We start from the raw sequence: 27,163 nt of genomic DNA, 5'->3' as shown, positions 1-27,163 counted from the left end.
GCTTCAATACGTTGAGTTTAATTCCCAACCCGTAAACCAAAAATGTCCAAACCGGACTACTGGGTGTCAAATAAACACCTGTCTTCAAACATGAAGACAAAACCAGTACACAAACACGAACCACTCCCGAAATCCAAAGAAACAGACGAACAATCCCGCACAAAGAAGCAAACAGGCTGGCTGACTAATAAAGCCACCCTGATTGCCAATTACCTCAAACCAGGTGATAACCATAAACACATAAGGAGGGGGAGGAAAAAGAGTCAGTAGCAGCTAGTAGGCCGGTGACGACGACCGCCGAGCGCCACCCGAACGGGAAGGAGAGCCTGCCTCGGTTGAAGTCGTGACAGTACCCCCCCTCTGACGCGCGGCTCCCGCAGCGCGCCGACACCGGCCTCGAGGTCGACCCGGAGGACGAGGCGCAGGGCGCTCCGGATGGAGGCGATGGAAATCCTTTACCATAGATGGATCCAACATGTCCTCCACTGGTACCCAGCACCTCTCCTCCGGACCGTACCCCTCCCAGTCCACGAGGTACTGTAGGCCCCTCGCCCGGCGTCTCGAGTCCAGAATGGCCCGTATCGTGTACGCCGGGGACCCCTCGATGTCCAGAGGGGGAGGAGGGGCCTCCGGTACCTCACCGTCCTGCAGGGGACCAGCTACCACCGGCCTGAGGAGAGACACATGAAACGAGGGGTTAATACGATAATAGGAAGGGAGTTTTAATCGATAACACACCTCGTTTATTCTCCTCAGGACTTTGAATGGCCCTACACACTGCGGCCTCAGCTTCCGGCAGGGCAAGCGGAGGGGTAGGTTTCGGGTCGAGAGCCAGACCCTTTCCCCCGGTACGAACACGGGGGCCTCACTGCGGTGGCGGTCAGCGCTCCTCTTCTGCCTTCCAGTAGCTTGTTGAAGGGACTCCCGGACGGCCCTCCAGGTCTCCTTGGAGCGCTGTACCCACTCCTCCACCGCAGGAGCCTCGGTCTGGCTCGGATGCCATGGTGCCAGGACCGGCTGGTACCCCAACACACACTGAAAGGGGGACACATTAGTAGAGGAGTGGCGTAGTGAGTTCTGGGCCATCTCGGCCCAGGGAATGTATCTCGCCCACTCCCCTGGCCGGTCCTGGCAATACGACCGCAGAAACCTACCCACCTCCTGGTTCACTCTCTCCACCTGCCCATTACTCTCGGGGTGAAAACCGGAAGTCAAACTGACCGTGACCCCCAGACGCTCCATGAACGCCCTCCACACTCGGGACGTGAACTGGGGGCCCCGATCAGAAACAATATCCTCCGGCACCCCGTAGTGCCGGAAGACGTGAGTGAATAAGGCCTCCGCAGTCTGTAGGGCAGTAGGGATACCGGGCAACGGGAGGAGACGGCAGGACTTAGAAAACCGATCCACAATTACCAGAACCGTAGTGTTTCCCTGAGAGGGAGGCAGATCGGTCAGGAAGTCTACAGACAGATGAGACCATGGCCGTTGTGGAACGGGGAGGGGTTGCAACTTCCCTCGAGGAAGGTGCCTAGGAGCCTTACTCTGAGCGCATACCGAACAGGAGGAGACATAAACCCTAACGTCTCGAGCTAAGGTAGGCCACCAATACCTCCCCCGAAGGCTCCCCACTGTCCTCGTCACCCCAGGGTGACCCGAGGAGGGTAGGACATGAGCCCACCAAATAAGGCGGTCCCGAACACCAAGCGGTACGTACTTACGGCCCGCCGGACACTGAGGAGGCGCGGGTTCCGCCCGTAGCGCCCGCTCGATGTCCGAGTCCACCTCCCATACCACTGGCGCGATCAGCCTCGAGGCGGGGATGATGGGAGTGGGTTCAGTGGTCCTCTCCTCCGTGTCGTAAAGGCGGGACAGTGCGTCTGCCTTTACGTTTTTTGAACCGGGTCTATAGGACAACGTGTACCTAAACCGGGTGAAAAACATGGCCCACCTTGCCTGACGTGGGTTCAGTCTCCGAGCTGCCCGAATATACTCCAGATTCTGGTGGTCGGTCCAGATGAGAAAAGGGTGCTTAGCCCCCTCAAGCCAGTGTCTCCACACCTTCAGAGCCCTGACCACCGCTAACAACTCCCGATCCCCCACATCATAGTTACGCTCCGCTGCACTGAGCTTACTAGAGAAGAAAGCGCAGGGGCGGAGTTTTGGTGGCGCACCCGAGCGCTGTGATAGCACGGCACCCACCCCAGCCTCGGAAGCATCCACCTCCACTATGAATGCTAAAGAGGGATCCGGATGCGCCAACACGGGAGCCTCAGTGAACAGAACCTTCGACCTGTTGAAAGCTCCGTCCGCCGGCGCTGACCACCGCAACCTCACCGGACCCCCCCTCAGCAGTGAGGTAATGGGAGCCGCTACCTGGCCAAAACCCCGGATAAATCTCCGGTAGTAGTTGGCAAAACCCAAAAACCGCTGCACCTCTTTTACCGTGGTCGGAGTCGGCCAATTACGCACGGCCTTTATGCGGTCACTCTCCACCACCACCCCCGAGGTGGAAATGCGATAACCCAGGAAGGAGACGGCTTGTTTGGAAAACACACACTTCTCAGCCTTGACGTATAAGTCATGCTCCAGCAGTCTGCCAAGCACTTTGCGCACTAGAGATACATGCGCGGCGTGAGTAGTTGAGTAGATCAGAATGTCATCGATATACACAACTACCCCCTGCCCGTGCAGGTCCCTGAGAATGTCGTCTACAAAGGATTGGAACACGGCTGGAGCATTCTTTAACCCATACGGCATGACGCAGTACTCATAGTGGCCCGATGTGGTACTAAATGCGGTTTTCCACTCGTCTCCCTCCCGAATACGCACCAGGCTGTACGCGCTCCTGAGGTCCAGTTTCGTAAAGAACTGCGCTCCGTGAAATGATTCCACCGCCGAAGCGATGAGAGGTAGTGGGTAACTAAACCCCACCGTGATGGCATTTAGACCTCTATAATCAATACACGGACGCAAACCTCCCTCCTTTTTCTTCACAAAAAAGAAACTCGAGGAGACGGGTGAGATGGAGGGCCGAATGTACCCCTGTCCCAGAGATTCCGTGACATATGTCTCCATAGCCAACGTCTCCTCTTGGGACAAAGGGTACACGTGACTCTTAGGAAGCGCAGCGTTAACCTGGAGATCTATCGCACAATCCCTACCCGGTCGATGTGGTGGTAATTTCGTCGCTTTCTTTTTACAGAAAGCGATTGCCAAATCGGCATACTCGGGGGGAATGCGCACCGTGGAACCCTGGTCTGGACTCTCCACCGACGTGGCACCAATGGAAACTCCCAGACACCTTCCAGAACACTCCTCTGACCACCCCTGGAGAACCCCCTGTCTCCACGAAATATTGGGATTGTGCCGGGCCAACCAGGGAATACCCAGCACCACTGGAAACGCAGGCGAATCGATAATGTATAGACTGATACGTTCCCTATGATTCCCCTGCGTCACCATGTCCAGGGGAACTGTGGCCTCCCTGACCACCCCTGACCCTAATGGCCGGCTATCTAGGGAGTGCACGGGAAAGGGAGAATCTAACGGCACAAGCGGAACGCCCAACTCTCGGGCGAGTCCGCGATCCATAAAGTTCCCAGCTGCACCTGAATCGACTAGTGCCCTATGCTGAGAAGAGGGGAAAAAATCGAGGAAAAAAATTGAGACAAACATGTGACCGACAGGAGGTTCTGAGTGAGTTTGGTGCTGGCTCACCTGGGGTGATCGAGAAGCGTCCCGCCTGACATCTCGACTCCCAGACAGACCCCCCCAGCACCGATCGGCCGTGTGTCCTCTCCGACCACAGTTGGTGCAGGGGAGGCCTCGTCCTCCGATACCCCTAGGCGCGGCCCCTCCCAACTCCATCGGGATGGGAGCCGGGGCGCTGGGTGGTGGAACGCACAGGACCCTCTCCGAACGCCCGCGGGCAGCCAGCAGATTGTCCAGTCGGATGGACATGTCGATGAGCTCATCCAACGACAGAGCGATGTCCCGACACGCTAGCTCCCTACGGACGTCCTCCCGGAGACTACACCGGTAGTGGTCAATAAGGGCCCTGTCGTTCCACCCTGATCCCGCGGCCAAGGTCCGGAACTCCAGCGCGAAATCCTGTGCGCTCCTCCTCTCCTGCCTTAGATGAAATAGTCTCTCACCCGCCGCTCGGCCGTCTGTGGGGTGGTCGAACACGGCACGAAAACGACGGGTAAACTCCGGGTAGTACTCCTTCGCGGAGTCCGGCCCATTCCAGACTGCGTTGGCCCACTCCAGAGCACGACCCGTTAGGCAGGAGACGAGGACACTCACCCTCTCCGCTCCCGAGGGAGTGGGGCGAACAGTGGCCAGGTATAGCTCCAGTTGGAGTAAAAACCCCTGACAACCTGCCGCTGTTCCATCATAATCCCTCGGGAGCGTAAGACGGAGCGCGCTGGAGCCGGGGGATGGAGAATCCTGGGGAGGGGGAGCCGAAGGTGGAGAGAGGAGCCCACTCCTCTCCCATCGCTCCATTCTCTCCATCATTTGATCCATGGCGGATCCGATCCGATGGAGGACGGTGGTGTGGTGGAGAACCCGTTCCTCCATCGATGGGAGAGGGTTAGCTGCTGCTCCTGCTGACTCCATGATGGTGCGGGATTCTGTAACGCTCTAGGTGTCGGGGTGTTTGTGGAATCAGACGCAGGAACAGCAGAGCTTCAATACGTTGCGTTTAATTCCCAACCCGTAAACCAAAAATGTCCAAACCGGACTACTGGGTGTCAAATAAACACCTGTCTTCAAACATGAAGACAAAACCAGTACACAAACACGAACCACTCCCGAAATCCAAAGAAACAGACGAACAATCCCGCACAAAAAAGCAAACAGGCTGGCTGACTAATAAAGCCACCCTGATTGCCAATTACCTCAAACCAGGTGATAACCATAAACACATAAGGAGGGGGAGGAAAAAGAGTCAGTAGCAGCTAGTAGGCCGGTGACGACGACCGCCGAGCGCCACCCGAACGGGAAGGAGAGCCTGCCTCGGTTGAAGTCGTGACAATATTGTATGTTACAGGTGGAACAGAGTGGAACAGGGAAACCCAAGAGCAGACTCAGACTAGGAGACTGAGATGAAGTAACCAATGTATTTATTGAAACACAGGGAAGATGGAGTGCAGGCCAGGGGAAGCTTGGGTGTGTTGCAGGAAACCAGGTGCGGAGGCTGAGGCAAGAGGGGTTGGGACGGGGTAAGCAGGTCCGGCGGGGCTCTCCGCTACAGTTCTGCCCGCTCTGACTCTGGTCCCTGTCTCCAGTCCCACGTCTGCTCATCCTCCTACTCTGCCCTGGATTCTGCCACGGAAAACCGTGTCAGGCAAGGAAAACAGGCACAACAGGATAACAGGATCTAAATATTACCAAATGGCTAGAAACGTAGACTGACTTTGCAGAGATTACGATCTGGCAGTGTGGAAGTGGCAGGACTGAGTATTTGTAGAGGTCTTGATTATGGAACAGGTTGCAGCTGGTGGGGATCTGCTCAGACTCCAGCACACCTGTCTCCTCCCACACAATCACACACACAGAGGGGGAGAGGGAGAGAGCACTGGGGGAGTGGCGGAAGGTCAAGGAGACACATGATGAGCAGAAGAGGGCGTGGCAGGAGCAGATGTAACAGTATACTGAACAAAAATAGAAACGGAATATGCAACAATTTCAACAGTTTTACTGAGTTAGAGTTCATAATAGGAAATCAGTCAATTGAAATACATTCATTAGGCCCTAATCTATGGATTTCACATGACTGGAAAGGGGTGCAGCCATGGGTGGGCCTACCTACTGGGAAGCCAGGCCAAGCCAATCAGAATGAGTTTTTTTCCTACAAAAGGGTTTTATAACAGACAGAAATACTCCTCAGTTTCATCAGCTGGCTGGTCTCAGATGATCCGCAGGTGAGAAGCCAGATGTGGAGGTCGTGGGCTGGCGTGGTTACACGTGGTCTGGGGTTGTGAGGCCGGTTGGACGTATTGCTAACTTCTCTAAAACAACGTTGGAGGCAGCTTATGGTAGAGAAATGAACATTCAATTCTTTAGCAAGAGCTCTGGTTGACATTCCTGCTGTCGGCATGCCAATTGCACGCTCCCTCAAAACTTGAGACATCTGTGGCATTGTTTTGTGTCACAAAACTGCACATTTTAAGGTGGCCTTTTATTGACCCAGCACAAGGTGCACCTGTGTAATGATCATGTTGTTTAATCAGCTTCTTGATATGCCACACCTGTCAGGTGGATGGATTATCTTGGCAAATGAGAAATCACTAACAGGGATATATACAAATTTGTGTTCAAAAAAGAAATACGCTTTTTGTGCGTATGGAACATTTCTGGGATCTTTTATTTCAGCTAATGAAACATGGGACCAAAACTTTACATGTTACATTTATATTTTTGTTCAGTATATATATTTTTCTATATATACACACAGTTGAAGTCGGAAGTTTACATACACTTAGGTTGGAGTCATTAAAACTTGTTTTTCAACCACTACAAATTTCTTGTTAACAAACTATAGTTTTGGCAAGTCGGTTAGGACATCTACTTTGTGCATGACCGAAGTAATTTTTCCAACAATTGTTTACAGACAGATTATTTCACTTATAAGTCACTGTATCACAATTCCAGTGGGTCAGAAGTTTACATACACTAAGTTGACTGTGCCTTTGAACAGCTTGGAAAATTCCAGAAAATGATTTCATGGCTTTAGAAGCTTCTGGTAGGTTAATTGACATTATTTGTTTGTTAACAAGAGATTTGTGAGGTGGTTGAAAAACGAGTTTTAATGACTCCAACCTAATTGTATGTAAACTTCCGACTTCAACACTATATCTTTAGATTTGCGGGCAAATTGATCAACCACAGCACTTTTCATGGTGCTGAATCTCTGCTACAGCTTATCTCTTTGAGTAGCTGAGAATCAGATAAGTTCGCTTTGACAAAATCACCACAATAAGCCAAGTAAAAAGCCACAACCTTCCCAAATTCCCCCTGATAGCCAGGTGCAAGGGGAGAGAAAAAGACCAAGCTGCATATTTCAGTCAAAGTTAGGCTAAAACAAATGTCATTTTCACTATGTTTTACCAGTCGGCCAACAGTGCTTCATTGGCCTGTTAAAACGATATAGGTTACTGCCGTGTTCACGTGCTATTTGAGTTATCGGACGTTCCTTGTTCCCAGTTCAAAATGTCAATTGAATGACCCTCCAAGTCAGATTTACAAGTGGGAAACTCTGAGGAAAAGTTGTTACCCGAGTTGCCGAGTTGTGACGTTTCACCACGGACCTTTTACCTTTTCAACCAAAAGATCCCAAACAAATCAATGTTTGATGATTTCAACATTCTCAATATGGATAATGTGGCTAGTCTGACCATGTTGTCAATGTTAACTTCTACTTGGTCACAATCCCGGATCCGGGAGCACCCCCATCAGTAAAAAAGCTGACTAGCATAGCCTAGCAAAGTGTCACAGGTAAATACTAGCATCTAAATATCATTAAATCACAAGTCCAAGACACCAGATGAAAGATACACATCTTGTGAATCCAGCCATCATTTCTGATTTTTAAAATGTTTTACAGGGAAGACACAATATGTATTTCTATTAGCTAACCACGATAGCAAAAGACACAACTTTTTTTTCCCACCATTTTTTTCCTGCATAGGTAGCTATCACAATTTCGACCAAATAAAGATATAAATAGTCACTAACCAAGAAACAACTTCATCAGATGACAGTCTGATAACATATTTATTGTATAGCATATGTTTTGTTAGAAAAATGTGCATATTTCAGGTATAAATCATAGTTTTACATTGCAGCCACCATCACAACTCTCACCAAAGCAACTAGAATAACTACAGAGACCAACGTGAATTACCTAAATACTCATCATAAAACATTTATGAAAAATACACAGCGTACAGCAAATATTTCAGATTTTTTAAGTGTTTTACAGCAAAAACACAATATAGCATTATATTAGCTTACTACAATAGCCAACCACACAACAGCATTGATTCAAGCCAACAATAGCGATAACGAATAAACCAGCAAAAGATATTAATTTTTTCACTAACCTTCTCAAACTTCTTCAGATGACAGTCCTATAACGTCATATTACACAATACATATAGAGTTTGTTCGAAAATGTGCATATTTAGCGGCACAAATCGTGGTTATACAATGAGAATAGTAGCCAAGCTGCCAACAAAATGTCGGGAGAAATCTTGGGAGAGGCACCTAATCTAATCAGTAACTAATCATAAACTTGACTAAAAAATACAGGTTGGACAGCAAATGAAATATACATTAGTTCTTAACTTTTTCTGGCTGCAAGCCCGAGGTCGGTACACTTATGACAACAGCCAGCTCTATTGCAGGGCGCGAAATTCAAAATATATTTTTTAGAAATATTTAACTTTCACACATTAACAAGTCCAATACAGCATTTGAAAGATAAACATCTTGTGAATCCAGCAAACATGTCCGATTTTTAAAATGTTTTACAGCGAAAACACCACGTATATTTATGTTAGCTCACCACCAAATACAAAAAAGGACAGACATTTTTCACAGCACAGGCAGCATGCACAAAACCAACCTAACTAACCAAGAACCAACCAAACTAACCAAGAAACAACTTCATCAGATGACAGTCTTATAACATGTTATTCAATAAATCTATGTTTTGTTCGAAAAATGTGCATATTTGAGGTATAAATCAGTTTTACATTGCAGCTACCATCACAGCTACCGTCAGAAATGGCACCGAAGCAGCCAGAGTAATTACAGACACCAACGTCAAATACCTAAATACTCATCATAAAACATTTCTGAAAAATACATGGTGTACAGCAAATGAAAGACAGGCATCTTGTGATTCCAGCCAATATTTCCGATTTCTTAAGTGTTTTACAGCGAAAACACAATATAGCATTATATTAGCTTACCCCAATAGCCAGAAACACAAGCCATTCCCCAGCAGCAAAAGTTAGCGATCGTAACAAACCAGCAAAAGATATATAATTTTTGACTAACCTTGATAAGCTTCATCAGATGACAGTCCTATAACATCAGGTTATACATACACTTATGTTTTGTTCGAAAATGTGCATATTTAGAGCTGAAATCAGTGGTTATACGTTGTGCTAACGTAGCATCTTTTTCCCAGAATGTGCGGATATTTTTATGACACTCAACTATTCTGACCAAATAACTATACATAAACGTTACTAAAAAATACATGTTGTATAGGAAATGATAGATACACTAGTTCTCAATGCAATCGCCGTGTTAGAATTCTAAAAATAACTTCATTACGATATGCAGTTTACGTTATGGCGAGAGCGTGCCCAAAATCTGGGCGCAAACTACTAGTACAACATGTTCGACAGATATATGAAATAGCATCATAAAATGGGTCCTACTTTTGACGATCTTCCATCAGAATGTTGTACAAGGGGTCCTTGGTCCAGAACAATCGTTGTTTGGATTTAGAATGTCCTCTTCTCCAGTCAATTAGCACGGAAAGCTAGCAAAGTAGCGCGAAGCTCTCCTTCCTGAACAAAGGCACACAACGCAACACGCCTAATGTCCCGAATAAATTTCAATAATCTAATAAAACTATATTGAAAAAACATACTTTACGATGATATTGTCACATGTATCAAATAAAATCAAAGCCGGAGATATTAGTCGTCTATAACGACAGCTTATCAGAAGGCAAAACCAGGTCCCTTCACGCGCTCTCCAGAAAACAGGAAACTGGTGACACGTCATACAAAGAGCTTTTATTCGACCCCAGATCAAGTTATACACTCCATTTCTTCTCTCACTGCCTGTCGACATCTAGTGGAAGACGTATGAAGTGCATGTATTCTAATAAATATCAAGGACATTTATAGGCAGGCCCTAGAACAGAGCATCGATTTCAGATTGTCCACTTCCTGTCAGGAAGTTTGCTGCAAAATGAGTTCTGTTTTACTCACAGATATAATTCAAACGATTTTAGAAACTAGAGAGTGTTTTCTATTCAATAGTAATAATAATATGCATATTGTACGAGCAAGAATTGAGTACGAGGCCGTTTGAAATGGGCACCTTTTATCCGGCTACTCAATACTGCCCCTGCAACCCAAACAGGTTAATGCAACCGCTGTGTTAGATTTTTAAAATTAACGTTACTACGACATACAGCGTGCGTTAAAGCGAGACCGCACCGAAATTAATGGCGGAATAGTAGTTTCACATTTTTCAACAGAACAACGAATTAACATCATAAATACTTCTTACTTTTTGATGAGCTTCCATCATAATCTTGGGCAAGTTGTCCTTTGTCCAGAGGAATCGTTGCTCGGTTGTAGATTGTCGCCTTCAACTTTGGAATTAGCAGTAAACATTAGCCATGTGGCGAAAGACGTGCCCAACTCACTATAACGCAGCACAAAGAAATATCCGAAAATCGCAATATACTGATATAAACTGATATAACTCGGTTTAAAATAACTACATTATGATGTCTTTAACACCTATATCGAATAAAATCAGAGCCGGATATATCTAGGGAGCTTTCCAGAACGCCATCCTGAGGTCTGTCTTGCGTCATGGCGAATGTTGAAAAGAGTGCACCCCACGTTCCAAGACCCTTTATATGGCCTCAGATCTGCCTAGCAACTCCATTCCAATTCTCACTATTTGCTGACATCTAGGGGAAGGCGTATGCAGTGCATGTCGACCAATAGAAGACATGCAAATTAATAAACTGACCCTAGAACAGCCTGCCTGATTTCAGATTTCTCACTTCCTCACAGGAAGTTTGCTCCAACTTGAGTTCTGTTTTACTCACAGATATAATTCAAAAGGTTTTAGAAACTAGAGAGTGTTTTCTATCCAATAGTAATAATAATATGCATATTGTACGAGCAAGAATTGAGTACGAGGCAGTTTAATTTGGGAACAAAATTTTTACAAAGTGAAAACAGCACCCCCTATTGAGAAAAGGTTAAGCAATGGTATTATATGCTTCCGGTTTGAATGGGAATACTGGGAAGCACAGTAATTTCTTGCAATTTTCTTGGTAAAGAAAATTGGTAGGTTCCCTGGGAAAATATTAAACCCTAGTATGGAGAGGAAAAGAGCTGAGTACTGAGTCAATTATGGAGAAGAGAATGGGCGTATATAAAACTGCTGACAGCTTTTGGGGAGGGCTTACTTCCTGCTTACGTGTTCCTTCCTGCTAAATCCCTCTGAAGTTGCTGAATTACCATCTCGCTAATTATGGTTAAACCCAAAGTGTTTGAGAAGGAGAGGAAGGGTTTATTTAAGCTGCTCTTGTTTTGTCACTTTGCCTATCATCCGTCCTTCGTTATTTTTTCACTTAAAGGGATTGCAAACCTCTATCTCTCATTTTCCCTGGCCTGGTTTGGTTCTGTCGTCTTCTCTGATGAATCAAAGCGAACTGTGTGTGTGTGTGTGTGTGTGTGTGTGTGTGTGTGTGTGTGTGTGTGTGTGTGTGTGTGTGTGTGTGTGTGTGTGTGTGTGTGTGTGTGTGTGTGTGTGTGTGTGTGTGTGTGTGTGTGTGTGTGTGTGTGTGTGTGTGTGTTCCAGCGCATTTTCTCATTCACATGTCAGAGAAGCTGATTAAATTGTGAGTGTGATTCCAATAGAACCAGGGAAAGAAGCCTGCAAGTACCAGAGAAGATGTATCTTAATCCTCTACTCTTGTTAGCCTTGACATCTCTTTGAAAACCTAGTCTATTCTTCCCAGTTTAGCCAAGTAGTTGAGTTAGAATCTGAAACGGTCTCCAATAACACAACTGTAACTGTCTCGGTAGATACACGTTATAATGATGATGACCATGATACTCAGATTTGGGAAAGGAGAGAGAAAAGAGAGAGAGGAAGAGACAAGAAAAAGATGCCAATATCCAGAATGGGCGGTCAGAGGAAGGAAGTAGCTTGTCTCTGACTATGTGGGTCATCTTTGACCTTTATTTTGGCTTGTGATGTTGGGCTGTATCTGTGTCGTGTTGCTGGGTATCTGTGTGTGTAATGTTCTGAGGTCGGCTAGGTTGTGATTGTGATGGGTCTGTGGCTGGGCACCAGTGTATCTGCCATGGGATGGGAGGTTCCAGTCAGTCAGCTGCTATCAGTGGGAAAAACAGAGTCATGGCTAAGTCACTGGGCATACTGGGGGAGAGAGGGAGGGAAAGGGTGAAACTGAGGGTTAATGAGAGAGGAGAGAGAGATATGGAGACCTGTGTGAAAAGCCACCTCCTGGTTAATTTTTGTTGACCTGCGGAATAGTTACACGGGAAAGGAGCCAATTGGAAGCTGGGGATGATTAGGTGGCCATGATGGTAAAGGGCCAGAGTGGGAATTTAGCCAGGACACTGGGGTTAACACCCCAACTCTTACGAGTAGGCAAGTTGAGAACAAGTTCTCATTTACAACTGCGACCTCTAGCCAAGATAAAGCAAAGCAGTTCGACAAAAGCAACAACAGAGTTACACATAAACAAACGTACAGGCAATAACACAATAGAAAAATCTGTATACAGTGTGTGCAAATGTAGAAGAGTAGGGAGGTCAGGCAATAAATTGGCCATGGAGGAGAAATAATTACAATTTAGCATTAACACTCAAACCAAATCAAAGTTTATTTGTCACGTGCGCTGAATACACCTTACAGTGAATTGCTTACATACAGGCTCAAACCAATAGTGCAAAAAAGGTATTAGGTGAACAATAGGTAGGTAAAGAAATAAAACAACAGTAAAAAGACAGGCTATATACAGTAGCGAGGCTATAAAAGTAGCGAGACTACATACAGACACCGGTTAGTCAGGCTAATTGAGGTAGTATGTACATGTAGATATGGTTAAAGTGACATTGCATATATGATGAACAGAGAGTAGCAGTAGCGTAAAAGAGGGGTTGGCGGGTGGTGGGTGGCGGGACACAGTGCAGGTAGCCCGGTTAGGCCAATGTGCGGGAGCATTGGTTGGTCGGCCTAATTGAGGTAGTTTGTACATGAATGTATAGTTAAAGTGACTATGCATATATGATAAACAGAGAGTTTGATTACCATTTGATTACCTGTTCAAGGTCTTATGGCTTGGGGGTAAAAACTGTTGAGAAGCCTTTTTGTCCTAGACTTGGCACTCCGGTACCGCTTGCCAAGCGGTAGTAGAGAGAACAGTCTATGACTGAGGTGACTGGGGTCTTTGACAATTTTTAGGGCCTTCCTCTGACACCGCCCGGTGTAGAGGTCCTGGATGGCAGGCAGATTAGCCCCAGTGATGTACTGGGCCGTACACACTACACTCTGTAGTGCCTTGCGGTCAGAGGCCGAGCAGTTGCCGTACCAGGCAGTGATGCAACCAGTCAGGATGCTCTCGATGTTGCAGCTGTAGAACCTTTTGAAGATCTCAGGACCCATGCCAAATCTTTTTAGTTTCCTGAGGGGGAATAGGCTTTGTCGTGCCCTCTTCACGACTGTCTTCGTGTGTTTGGACCATTCTAGTTTGTTGTTGATGTGGACACCAAGGAACTTGAAGCTCTCAACCTGCTCCACTACAGCCCCGTCAATGAGAATGGGGGCGTGCTCGGTCCTCCTTTTCCTTTAGTCCACAATAGTCTCCTTAGTCTTGGTTACGTTGAGGGATAGGTTGTTATTCTGGCACCACCCGGCCACTGGAGTGATAGATGTGCAGATGATGATGTGCAAGTAGAGATACTGGGGTGCAAAAGAGCAAGAGGATAAAAAACAATATGGGGATGAGGTGTGCTATTTACAGATTGGCTGTGTACAGGTACAGTGATCGATAAGCTGCTCTGACAGCTGATGCTTAAAGTTAGAGAGGGAGACATAAGACTCCAGCTTCAGTGATTTTTGCAATTCTTTCCAGTCATTGGCAGCAGAGAACTGGAAGGAAAGGCGGCCAAAGTAAGTGTTGGCTTTGGGGGTGACCAGTGAAATATACCTGCTGGAGCGCGTGCTACGGGTGGGTGTTGCTATGGTGACCAGTGAGCTGAGATAAGGCGGGGCTTTACTTAGCATAGAGTTATAGGTGACCTGGAGCCAGTGGGTTTGGCGACAAATATGTAGTGAGGGCCAGCCAACGAGAGCATACAGGTCACAGTGGTGGGTAGTATATGAGGCTTTGGTGACAAAACGGATGGCACTGTGATAGACTACATCCAGTTTTCTGAGTAGAGTGTTGGAAGCTATTTGGTAATTACATCGCCGAAGTCAAGGATCGGTAGGATAGTCAGTTTTACGAGGGTATGTTTGACAGCATGAGTGAAGGAGGCTTTGTTGCAAAATAGGGAGCCGATTCTAGATTTAATTTTGTATTGGAGATGCTTAATGTGAGTCTGGAAGGAGAGATTACTGTCTAACCAGACACCTAGGTATTTGTAGTTGTCCACGTATTCTAGGTCAGAACCATCCAGAGTAGTGATGCTAGTCGGGCGGGAGGATGCGGGCAGCAATATGTTGAAGAGCATGCACTTAGTTTTACTAACATTTAAAAGCAGTTGGAAGCCACGGAAGGATAGTTGTATGGCATTGAAGCTTGTTTGGAGGTTTGTTAGCACAGTGTCCAAAGAAGTTACAGATGTATACAGAATGGTGTCGTCTGCATAGAGGTGGATCAGATAATCACCAGCAGCAAGAGCGACATCATTGATGTATACAGACAAAAGAGTCGGCCCGAGAATTGAACCCTGTGGCACCCCCATAGAGACTGCCAGAGTTCTGGACAACAGGCCCTCTGATTTGACACACTGAACACTATCTGAGAAGTATTTGGTGAACCAGGCGAGGCAGTCATTTGTGTAGGCAAGGCTATTGAGTCTGCCGATAAGAATGTGGTGATTGACAGAGTCGAAAGCCTTGGCCAGATCGATGAAGACGGCTGTACAGTACTGTCTTTTATCGATGGTGGTTATGATATCGTTTAGGACCTTGAGCGTGGCTGAGGTGCACCCATGACAGGCTCGGAAACCAGATTGCATAGTGGAGTGGGATTCGAAATGGTCGGTGATCTGTTTGTTAACTTGACTTTCGAAGATTTTAGAAGGATATAGGTCTATAACCGTTTGGGTCTAGAGTGTCTCCCCCTTTGAAGAGGGGGATGACCGCGGCAGCTATCCAATCTTTGGGGATCTCACACGATACGAAAGAGAGGTTGAATAGGCAACAATTTAGGCGGATAATTTTAGAAAGGGAGGGTCCAGATTGTCTAGCCCAGCTGATTTCTTGGGATTCAGTTTTTGCAGCTCTTTCAGAACATCAGCTGTCTGGATTTGGGTGAAGGATAATCCGGGGGGGGGGGGGCTTGGGCAAGTTGCTGAAGGGGGTGCTGAGATGCTGGCCGGGGTAGGGATAGCCAGGTGGAAAGTTTAGCCAGCTGTAGAAAAATGCTTATTGAAATTACCGATTATCATAGATTTATCGGTGGTGACAATGTTTCCTATCCTCAGGACCCATTACGTACACAGGCAATGAGGCAATTATCACTGAGATCCTGGTTGAAGACAGCAGAGGTGTATTTAGAGGCCAAGTTCATCAGGATGATATCTAAGAGGGTGCCCATGGTTACGGATTTAGAGTTGTACCTGATAGGTTCCTATATTATTTGTGTGAGATTGAGGGCATCTAGCTTAGATTGTAGGATGGCCGGGGTGTTAAGCGTGTCCCAGTTTAGGTCGCCTAACAGTACGAACTCTGAAGATAGATCGGGGGCAATCGATTCACATATGGTGTCCAGGGCACAGCTGGGGGCTGAAGGGGGTCTATAACAAGAGGCAATGGTGAGAGACTTGGTTCTGAAAAAAGTAGATGCTAGAATTGTTTGGGCACAGACCTGGAAAGTAAGCCTGCAAAGTTCTGTCAATCTCTGCAGTAGATTGCAACTCCGCCCCCTTGGCAATTCTATCTTGTTGGAAAATGTTATAGTTAGGGATGGAAGTTTCAGGATTTTTGGTGGCCTTCCTAAGCCAGGATTCCGACACGGCTAGGACATCCGGGATGGCAGAGTGTGCTAAAGAAGTGAAGAAAACAAACTTAGGGAGGCTTCTAATGTTAACATGCATGAAACCAAGGCTTTTACGGTTACAGAAGTCAACAAATGAGAGCGCCTGGGGAATGGGAGTGGAGCTAGGCGCTGCAGGGCCTGGGTTAACCTCTACATAGCTAGAGGAACAGAGGAGGAGTATTGTAAGGGTACGGCTAAAGGCTATAAGAACTGGTGAGATGCATGTGTAGCTTAGTGATCATAGGGTCCAGTGAGTAGCTAGGCGAGCTGGAGACACGGTGATTCAGACATCTAGCGGGCCGAGGCTAGCAGGCTAGCATATGGACTTTCGGGGGACGTCGCAACGGAAGAGCCTGTTGAAGCCTCCTTGGATGGTTACGTCGGCAGACCAGTCGTGATGGATCGGCAGGGCTCCGTGTCGGCAGTAAAAGGGTCCAATTGGCAACATAGGTATTGTAGCCAAAGAATTGGCTGATGGACCTCTTCAGATAGCCAGGAGATGGGCCTAGCTCGAGGCTAGCTCCAGGCTAACTGGTGCTTGCTTCGGGACAGAGACGTTAGCAAGGAGTAGCCACTCGCTAGCTAGCTGCGATGAGTGTCAGAGCTGCGGTAGGAATCCAGAGATGTGGTAGAGAAAAAGCAGTCCGATATGCTCTGGGTTGATATCGCGCTGTGCAGACTGGCAGAGTTAACGGTGATGACCGCTAGCAGTGGCTAACTGACTAGTAGCTAGTTAGCTGGCTAGCTTCTGATGGGGGTTCCGATTCTAAAGTGTAAAAAATAGCAGATCCGTACCACATTGGGTGAGGAGAGTATGTTCAGTCCGTAGATGGGAATTGAGATGAAAAAGGATATTACAAATATATGCGAAATATATTAGAAGAAAAATATATATACATGGGACGGGACAAGACAAATATACTGTCCTACTGTTACGCCATCTTGGAATATGAGTGACCACAGAGAGTGAGGACACCCGTTTGAAGTCCCATCTGAAAGACGGAACCCTATAAAGGGCAATGTCCCCAATCACTGCCCTGGGGCATTGGGATACATTTTCTTAGACCAGAGAAAAGAGTGTCTCCTACTAGTCCTCTAACACTACTTCCAGCAGCATCTGGTCTCCTAACCAGGGACCGACCAGAATAATGTTTCAGAAGCAAGCCAAGAACCTCCCAATTGGAACTCTGGAAAAACTCTGGGAGCCATGGTCAGGTTATGGGGTTCCCAGAGGGAGAGGGGGAGGAGGAAAGAAGATGTGGGGAATCAGTGAGGGAGATGAGGAGAGAAACAGAAGGGTACATAAAGGAGAGGGTGGAGGGAGAAATGTAATGTGTAATGTATCTCAACCAAGGGCGTAGGAGCTGTACCCCCCCCCCAACCCCCCAATGTTAGAAGCAGGGAAAATAATAAATAAAACATCTGCAAGACTTTATTTTGAAAAATGAGTCGCCAGATTCGTTGAGGGACTTTTATTTTGAAAAGGCCTCTGCTGGAACGAGATTCACTTCTCTGCCCCCACTGACTGTTTCGTTCTCAGTTGTTGCAAGCAGTGTGGCAGTGTGTGAGTGAGAGTAAAACCACTGTGCAGAACCACCATCATTACTCACCGCAACGGGTAAAGTAATTGTTGTTGGCAACAATTATGACATGTTATGTTATGTAGTTTAACAATTGTTGTTGGCATCACTGTCAATCTTCATCATAGGGTCAGCAAGTTAGTAATCTCTCGTGGACAGGTGAAACGGCAAAAGTCTCACGTAGATTTATGTGATTACGAGCAGCAGTAGTTCCTGGTTTTGGGTTTTTGTAATTGATTATTTGGACAAATCAGGATTGGGTGAATGTGGTGCTTAAACTGGTGTGGATGATCAATTGTTTCCACTATTTTCCATAGCCACAAAGTCCAAATTGGCTATATCGTAACGATTCATGAAAACAAACAAAGTGCTTTTTGGTCATCATAAACAAAGGTGAAATTAGCGGAAGGGAGGGGTTTGGCCAAGAGTTTCCGTTTGCCAGGAAGGAGACTTCACTTCCTTCCTTTGCGCAATGGTAATCATAGTTGTTAACGGGAGTAAAACAGGAAATGTCAAACTTTGGTGAGATCATTTTACTTCTGGGTAACCGAGATGAGCCACCAGTCAAGAGGAGAGAAACAAAGAACGTAAATAGTTTTTTTCAAAGGACTGTAATATCCCTTTCCAACTTTACCATACTTCCAACCTTGTTTTGCCTTTTCTTTGTATCTGAAAGGTATTGCCGGTATCAAACCCAAAACTTTTATTTCCACCAAACAACCTAGTAATCATTTCGGTAAAGTTCTGCCTACGGCTTAGTATCAAACGTAGCTGAGTTAGCATTGGCACGCACTACGCACTCTTTACTCTTGATGGTTGCTAGGCAGCGCAAGTTTTACCATCCTCCTGGCAGTTCTAAACTTTACAAGGCATGTCACTTCACATAGCCCCACAACTAAGCGTGCACTGTTTTCTTAACCACAACTGGATGGATCCATAAAGAATTACTGTGGGAATAAATAGCACTGAATGACCAAAATATTTGAATAAAGTAGGCTAATTCAATTGAGGGCATGTGTCAAATTGTTGGTAGTGAAACTACCAAAGTCATCCAATCCATGCATAGTGTGGTCAACTAGATGATAATTCGGACAGTGTCATCGTGCTGCTTTGAGACAAGCGTGGGGTCTCTCCTTGATAAATCAATCATTGTAAGGTTATTGTTTTCACTGAATGTCCATTTGGATATTGGTTTGGCTACACTTAGGCAGGGGAAATGTTAGCTAAGTTGAGGTGAGTGCTGCTCATGATCATCTTGTCTAGTTGGTTCATTTATTACAACATTTTGCCAGCACGTTATGTAGTTTAACAAGTGGATCACTTTACTCTTCACTCGCAGTCGCTTAGTATCCTAGGCCTACTCCCAACCAGTTACTTAGTAGCCTAGGCCTACTCCCTACCGGTCACTTAGTAGCATAGGCCTACTCCCTACCGGTCACTTAGTAGACTAGGTCTACTCCCAACCAGTCACTTAGTAGCCTAGGCCTACTCCCAACCAGTCACTTAGTAGCCTAGGCCTACTCCCAACCAGTTACTTAGTAGCCTAGGCCTACTCCCTACCGGTCACTTAGTAGCCTAGGCCTACTCCCTACCGGTCACTTAGTAGACTAGGTCTACTCCCAACCAGTCGCTTAGTAGCCTAGGCCTACTCCCAACCAGTCGCTTAGTAGCCTAGGCCTACTCCCTACCGGTCACTTAGTAGCCTAGGCCTACTCCCAACCAGTCGCTTAGTAGACTAGGCCTACTCCCAACCAGTCACTTAGTAGACTAGGCCTACTTCCAACCAGTCACTTAGTAGCCTAGGCCTACTCCCAACCAGTCACTTAGTAGCCTAGGCCTACTCCCAACCAGTCACTTAGTAGCCTAGGCCTACTCCCAACCAGTCACTTAGTAGCCTAGGCCTACTCCCAACCAAAAGCCTGTGACTTCCCTGACTTGTCAGATAATCAATCAGTGATTTTGTTTCATGGAATGCCAGTCTGTACAGTATAGGCTACTTGGTTAATGGTTTCTGGCTGTGCAAATCAGTGGAGGGGGTATAGCTCATCTATTAGTTTGCTCATCTATCCCTGATCAGAAACATTTAGCATGCAATAATGTAGCCTAAATCACTGATCAGAAACATTTAGCATGCAGTAATGTAGCCCAAATAAATAATCAGAAACATTTAGCATGCAATAATGTAGCCTAAATCACTGATCAGAAACATTTAGCATGCAGTAATGTAGCCTAAATCACTGATCAGAAACATTTAGCATGCAATAATGTAGCCTAAATCACTGATCAGAAACATTTAGCATACAGTAATGTAGCCTAAATCAAGTGGAGGCTTATTATTTTTGCCTGATCGCGTATAGGCAACCCCAAAAGTCAGCGGAGGTTGTGAAAGATGAACACGAGACACACGTGCTTTTGAAAATAGGATTGCTATTATCTTCTATGGGTATCATGATGAAGATACGACCCTACGGCTGCTCCCGAACAAAGTGGAGTGAGATGTAGGAAAGAGATGAAACGTGGATACAAAAATATCCCTTTCCTATGTCAGCAGTTCCAGACGTTCCCTTGACAAGTAATGTGGGAAAAATATTATTTGTATTTTACTCTGTTGTGCGTTGACTGTGATCGGGTAGGTGCGTCTTGTCCGTTTAATGAACAAAATAACAACCTATTGATTTCATTTGTATTGCACAGTCATGGGTAACATAGGCCCAATTAAACTCAAAATGGGCTATTATTTTCTTATAATGTTTCTCGGGACCTGCCTAAACGAATTAATTAATTAATTGATGTTTTTTTGATGGTGTATATTCTCAATGGATTTATCAAGATAAATGTCAACCCACATCTGCGCACCCCTACTACCACGTGTCACTGGCGTGCCGGCATGCGCACGGTAGGTATGCAAGGTGTAGACATGTATGCAGTATAATTTATGCCTACTCCCTCAAAGAATATTCAGGGGGTGCTTGGAAGTTCACCACCAACTGTTCTTAGAGTAAAATATATGATTGTGAAGAAACATTAACACTCTCAGCTGCAATTACTGCCTGTAGGAGTAATGGTGGTCCTTTGGTAATAAACATGCTATACGGTTCTTTAATGGAATTCATCCATTCTCTCTGAGCTAATCATCTCAGCCAGCGCTGCAAATTACACATAGTCCTAGAGGGAACACCATTAAGGGTGGTGGAGAGATGGAATGACGCTCACACACACACTGCACACATGCATTAATAGGCGTATCATTTTAATGCTAGAATGGCTTGTGAAGTAATCTCGTGACAGCCTTAACATAAAAATTGAGACGATTTGGTTCTGGCATAAGTGCAACTCTGACATTGGGGGTGGACACACAAACATTTTGCTACGGGTTCAGGGGTAACTTACTTTATACACAGGTTTTCAATGCACATTTCTAGTGACCTGTTGGTTTGTGGACTCTCTCGATCTCCCTGCCTGCCCGATTGTATGTTCACGGCTGTCACTCTCCCGCCATGAACATAAAAGCGCCAATCAAAGTCTTAACACATGGAACACACCCTCATGGCCCATAATCACTATAATGAGGTTAAAGACAGCTAAGCTGAAATATCTCAAATGTGCCAGCTACTTTGCCAGGGGTTGTGTGTGGGCAGTTTCCAAGAACCTTACTTATACTGCCAAAAAATATCACCCCTTTTACAAACAGGCCCATTTTTACCACCTCCTTGCCTGCATGTTCAATTTCATAACATGAGAGAGAAGATCAGGCAAGGTTGCTACTAGGAACTGTTCTCTCTTTATTAAAGAATTGTGTCTTTGAGTGTATTTATATGGTGAACGTGTCTCTGGCTTGAACATTGTTGAAAGCTTGCTTGTAAGTAGTTTACTGTTCGGGGCTGTTGGCTGTCAAGAGACAGGAACAAGAGGTGGGACTAAGCTACACAGTGTTGAAATGGCCTTGAGGCTGCAGCATTCAGCAGGTTAACACATCAAGTGAACACATCAGTACAACAAGATACAATAGATTGACAAGCTTTTACTGTGTTCCCACCTAGGGCTGTGGCGGTCATGAAATTTAGTCGGCTGGTGAATGTCCGTTAATTGTTCAGTCTCACGGTAATTGACCGTTAATTAACAAAGACGTTTAGCATCTCCTGGTTTCCACACATAGCCTACAAGCCACTGATGCAGACCTTTGGAACATCTACATTTTAAAAGTCTAATACATCCATGTAATATAGCCTACACCTTCACAATAAATCCATTCTTTATTTGAGACAGGTCTCAAGAAACATGATATGAAGAAAGTGTAGTCTATTTCAGAAGAACAGAGTAGCATACTCTGGAGTTGTCCTTATGTTACGGCCTGATCTGGCTATGCCATATGGCTGTGGGCCACACTAGTTCATTTAGCAGACAAGATTTGCTTACAATTACGTGGCATTGTTTTATAGTATGAAGAATACAATTGAACATAGCTGAATAAAACGATTTGAAGGAGTGCGCACGTGTCCATTCTGTGTTGAGTGGTTAATTATGGCTGAGATCCCGTTAACGGGATCGACTCGACAACAGCCAGTGAAAGTGCAGGGCGCCAAATCCAAACAAGAGAAATCTCATAATTAAAATTCCTCAAACATACAAGTATTTTACACAATTTTAAAGATAAACTTGTTGTACATCCAGCCACAGTGTCCCTCAAGCATTTCCCTGTATTTAGCTCCATCCATTATTACTTCAATTCTGACCAGTTTTCCGGTCTCTGCTGATGAAAAACATTGTGGTGTTCTCGGGGTGATGAGAGGTTTTGGATTTGCGCCAGACATAGTGTTTTCCTTGATGGCCAAAAAGCTACATTTTAGTCTCATCTGACCAGAGTACCTTCTTCCATATGTTTGGGGAGTCTCCTACATGCCTTTTGGCGAACACCAAACGTGTTTGCTTATTTTTTTCTTTAAGCAATGGCTTTTTTTCTGGCCACTCTTCCGTAAAGCCAAGCTCTGTAGAGTGTACGGCTTAAAGTGGTCCAATGGACAGATACTCCAATTTCCGCTGTGGAGCTTTGCAGCTCCTTCAGGGTTATCTTTGCTCTCTTTTTTGCTTCTCTGATTAATGCCCTCCTTGCCTGGTCTGTGAGTTTTGGTGGGCGGCCCTCTCTTGGCAGGTTTGTTGTGGTGCCATATACTTTCAATTAAAAAAAAATGATTTAACGGTTGTCACGTTCGTCGTTATATGGTGGAAGAAAGGCGCAGCGTGAAGTGAATACATACTACGTTTAATGACACGAAACGAAGAACACTTGACAAACTAAACAAAACAACAAACCGACGAACGTGACGCTAAAGCTAAACAGTGCAGACACAGGCAACTGACATAGACAATAACCCACGAACTACCCAATGAATATGGCTGCCTAAATATGGTTCCCAATCAGAGACAATGATCAACAGCTGCCTCTAATTGAGAACCAATCTAGGCAGCCATAGACATACAAACACCTAGACTAGACACTGCCCCATAAACATACAAAACCCCTAGACAATACAAAACACATACATCCCCCATGTCACACCCTGACCTAACTAAAATAATAAAGAAAAACAAAGATAACTAAGGCCAGGGGTGACAGTACCCCCCCCTCCCCCAAAGGTGCGGACTCCGGCCGCAAAACCTGACACAGAAGGGGAGGGTCCGGGTGGGCCTTCTTACGGCGGCGGCTCGGGTGCGGGACGTGGACCCCACTCCACCATAGTCAATACCCGCTTTGGTGGCACCTCTGGAGCGAGGACCCTTACAGCGAGTCCCGGACTGAAGACCATCCTAGAGGGCGCCACTGGACGGAGGGGCAGCTCCAGACTGAGGGGCAGCTCCGGACAGAAGGGCAGCTCCGGACTGAGGGGCGGCTCCGGACTGGCGGGCGGCTCTGGCAGCTCCTGACTGGCGGGCGGCTCTGGCAGCTCCTGACTGGCGGGCGGCTCTGGCAGCTCCTGACTGGCGGGCTGCTCTGGCAGCTCCTGACTGGCGGGCGGCTCTGGCAGCTCCTGACTGGCGGCTCCTGACTGGCGGGCGGCTCTGGCGGCTCCTGACTGGCGGGCGGCTCTGGCGGCTCCTGACTGACGGACGGCTCTAGCGGCTCCTGACTGACGGACGGCTCTAGCGGCTCAGGACAGACGGGCGGCTTTGACGGCTCAGGACAGACGGGCGGCTCTGACGGCTCAGGACAGACGGGCGGCTCAGACGGCGCTGGGCAGACAGGCAGCGCAGGCGGCGCTGGGCAGACGGACAGCTCAGACGGCGCTGGGCAGACGGGCAGCGCAGGCGGCGCTGGGCAGACGGCAGACTCTGGCCTGCTGAGGTGCACAGTAGGCCTGGTGCGTGGTGCCGGAACTGGTGGTACCGGGCTAAGGACACGCACCTCAAGGCTAATGCGGGGACGAGGAACAGGGCATACTGGACTCTGGAGATGCACAGGAAGCCTGGTGCGTGGTGTTGGCACTGGTGGTACTGGGCTGGGGAGACACACCTCAGGGCGAGTGCGGGGAGTAGGCACAGGACGTACTGGGCTGTGGAGGCGTACTGGAGGTCTGGAGTGTAGAGCTGACACAACCCGTCCTGGCTGGATGTTTCTACTTGCCCTGCAAATGCAGGGCGCTGGCACAGGACGCACAGGGCTGTGCAGACTCACAGTACGCAGAGCCGGCGCAGGATATCCTGGTCCAAGGAGGTACACTGGAGACCAGGAGCGCTGAGCCGGCACTCTCCTACCTGGCTGGATGCCCATTCTAGCCCGGCCAATGCGAGGAGCTGGAATAGAGCGCACCGGGCTAGAATAGAGCACTGGAGACACCGTGCGCATCTCTGCATAACACGGTGCCTGACCAGTTACACGCTCCCCACGGTAAGCACGAGGAGTTGGCTTAGGTCTCCTACCTGACTCAGCCAATCTCCTCGTGTGCCCCCCCAAAAACAATCTTGGGGCTGCCTCTCGGGCTTCCGTGCTAGTCGCGTACCTTTATATCGTCTCCGTTCCTCCATTCTCCTGTATCCCTCCTCGCACTGTTCCATTGAATCCCAGGCGGGCTCCGGCACTCTCCCTGGATCGATCGACCAACTCTCTATTTCCTCCCAGGTTGTTTTCCACTCATCCTTCTCCCGGGTCCATTTTTCCACCAAATGCTGTTCCTCCCTTTCACGCTGCTTGGTCCTTGTTTGGTGGGTTATTCTGTCACGTTCGTCGTTATATGGTGGAAGAGAGGAGGACCAAGGCGCAGCGTGAAGTGAATACATACTACGTTTAATGACACGAAACGAAGAACACTTGACAAACTAAACAAAACAACAAACCGACGAACGTGACGCTAAAGCTAAACAGTGCAGACACAGGCAACTGACATAGACATAGACAATAACCCACAAAATACCCAATGAATATGGCTGCCTAAATATGGTTCCCAATCAGAGACAATGATCAACAGCTGCCTCTAATTGAGAACCAATCTAGGCAGCCATAGACATACAAACACCTAGACTAGACACTGCCCCATAAACATACAAAACCCCTAGACAATACAAAACACATACATCCCCCATGTCACACCCTGACCTAACTAAAATAATAAAGAAAAACAAAGATAACTAAGGCCAGGGTGTGACAATGGTGCTCCGTGGGATGTTCAAAGTTTCTGATAATTTTTATAACCCAACCCTAATCTGTACTTATCCACAACTTTTCCCTTACCAGTTTGGAGAGCTCCTTGGTCTTCATGGTGCCACTTGCTTGGTGGTGCCCCTTGCTTAGTGGTGGTGCAGACTCTGGGGCCCTTCAGAACAATTGTATATATACTGAAATCATGTAACAGATTATGTGACACTTAGATTGCACACCGGTGGACTTCATTTAACTAATTTTGACTTCTGAAGGTAATTGGTTGCGCCAGATCTTATTTAGGGGCTTCATAGCAAAGGGGGTGAATACATATGCACGCACCACTTTTCCGTGTTTAGTTTATTTTTACACATTTTTGAAACAAGTAATTTCTTTCATTTCACTTCTCCAATTTGGACAATTTTTTGTATGTCAATTACATGAAATACAAATAAAAATCAATTTAAATTACAAGTTGTAATGCAACAAAATAGGAAAATGCCAACGGGGTGACTATGTACACAAGCCACTGTATAGAGAGATGATAGGATCCTCCTCATTTTAATAGAGGCCATCACTATGTTTTCTCAGGCAATTGCATAGCCTATAGAAATGTTGCGCAACACGAGCTCATGGGCTCTCATGAAATGTTTGATTCGATTTTCAGTTACATTTGCATTGATGTCAGTGATTAGAGGAACAATAGAGGAGCTGAGTACCAGGCAGTTATCAAGTTTGGTAGGCTAGTAATGACCATCAGCAGTATCAGAGCTTGGAGAAGCCTAATTACCGTAACTAAACGGTCATGTGGAATTTGACTGCCATCGTGACTCGTGACTGCCGGTGTGGCGGTAATACGGTCACCGTAACAGCCCTATTCAAACCTTCTGTCTGTCTCTAACTCAACTACACACACTTTGTTTTAACACCTTAGTTTTTGCCTGACAGCCCCTCCCAGTGTATGGGGAGGGGGGGGGGGGGGGGGTCAATACTGCTGTTTTATACATAGCCGTGTTTGTGCGTGCATGTATGTGGTCTACATATCTACAAACACTGTTTTCCTGTCAGTGCAGCTCTCTCTCTGTGGTGTAGAGTACGAGCAGGAAAGAGGAGCTGTCGTAGCGACCTTATCGCTAACTCAATAACACACACTGATGACAGCAATCAATCTGAAGGTGCGCACACACACACACACACACACGCGCACACACACACACACACACACACACACACACACACACACACACACATACACAGAGTGGCAGGTAGCCTAGCGGTTAGAGCGTTGAGCCAGTAACCGGAAGGTTGCTAGTTTGAATCCCGAACCGACAAGGGGAAACATTTGTTTATGTGCCTTTAACTAATTGCTCCAGGGTCGCTTTTGATAATGTCAGAATTTGGCCGTGATCACACTCTCCGAGGTTGTCTCGGGGGAGTTGCGAAAATCAAATGTCCAATCCACAAATGCGTATAATACACACGTGTGAAATAGGACAAATGTAAGCACCCACCAAATTATTATTACACACACACACCTCAGGGTAGGTCTAAACTAATCCTTGGGAAATTGCTAATTTGGAAGTGGGGTGGAATTTGATCAAATGGATACCAATACTGAGAACCCACTACAGCAGCGCCTTAAAGCATTCCGCCACCCTCCCGCAAGTGTAAACTTGCGGTGTGTATACGTGAGTGTGTAAACCTGTGGTGTGTGTATTTTTGAGTGTGTAAACCTGTAGTGTGTATATGTGAGTGTGTGTTAAGGCGTCAACATTTTTCCATTCAGCTGGCATTACTTTGTTTGCTAGCTCAGCTGGTTAGCTTGCTCAGTCTTTTTGACCACCAAATTTTGCTAACGCTAGCCACTTAATATAACTT

This window comes from Salvelinus namaycush, chromosome 25, assembly GCF_016432855.1.
Source record: "Salvelinus namaycush isolate Seneca chromosome 25, SaNama_1.0, whole genome shotgun sequence".
NCBI lineage: Eukaryota > Metazoa > Chordata > Actinopteri > Salmoniformes > Salmonidae > Salvelinus > Salvelinus namaycush.
The sequence above is the reverse complement of the archived record's forward strand: the minus strand, read 5'-3'. Positions refer to the sequence as shown.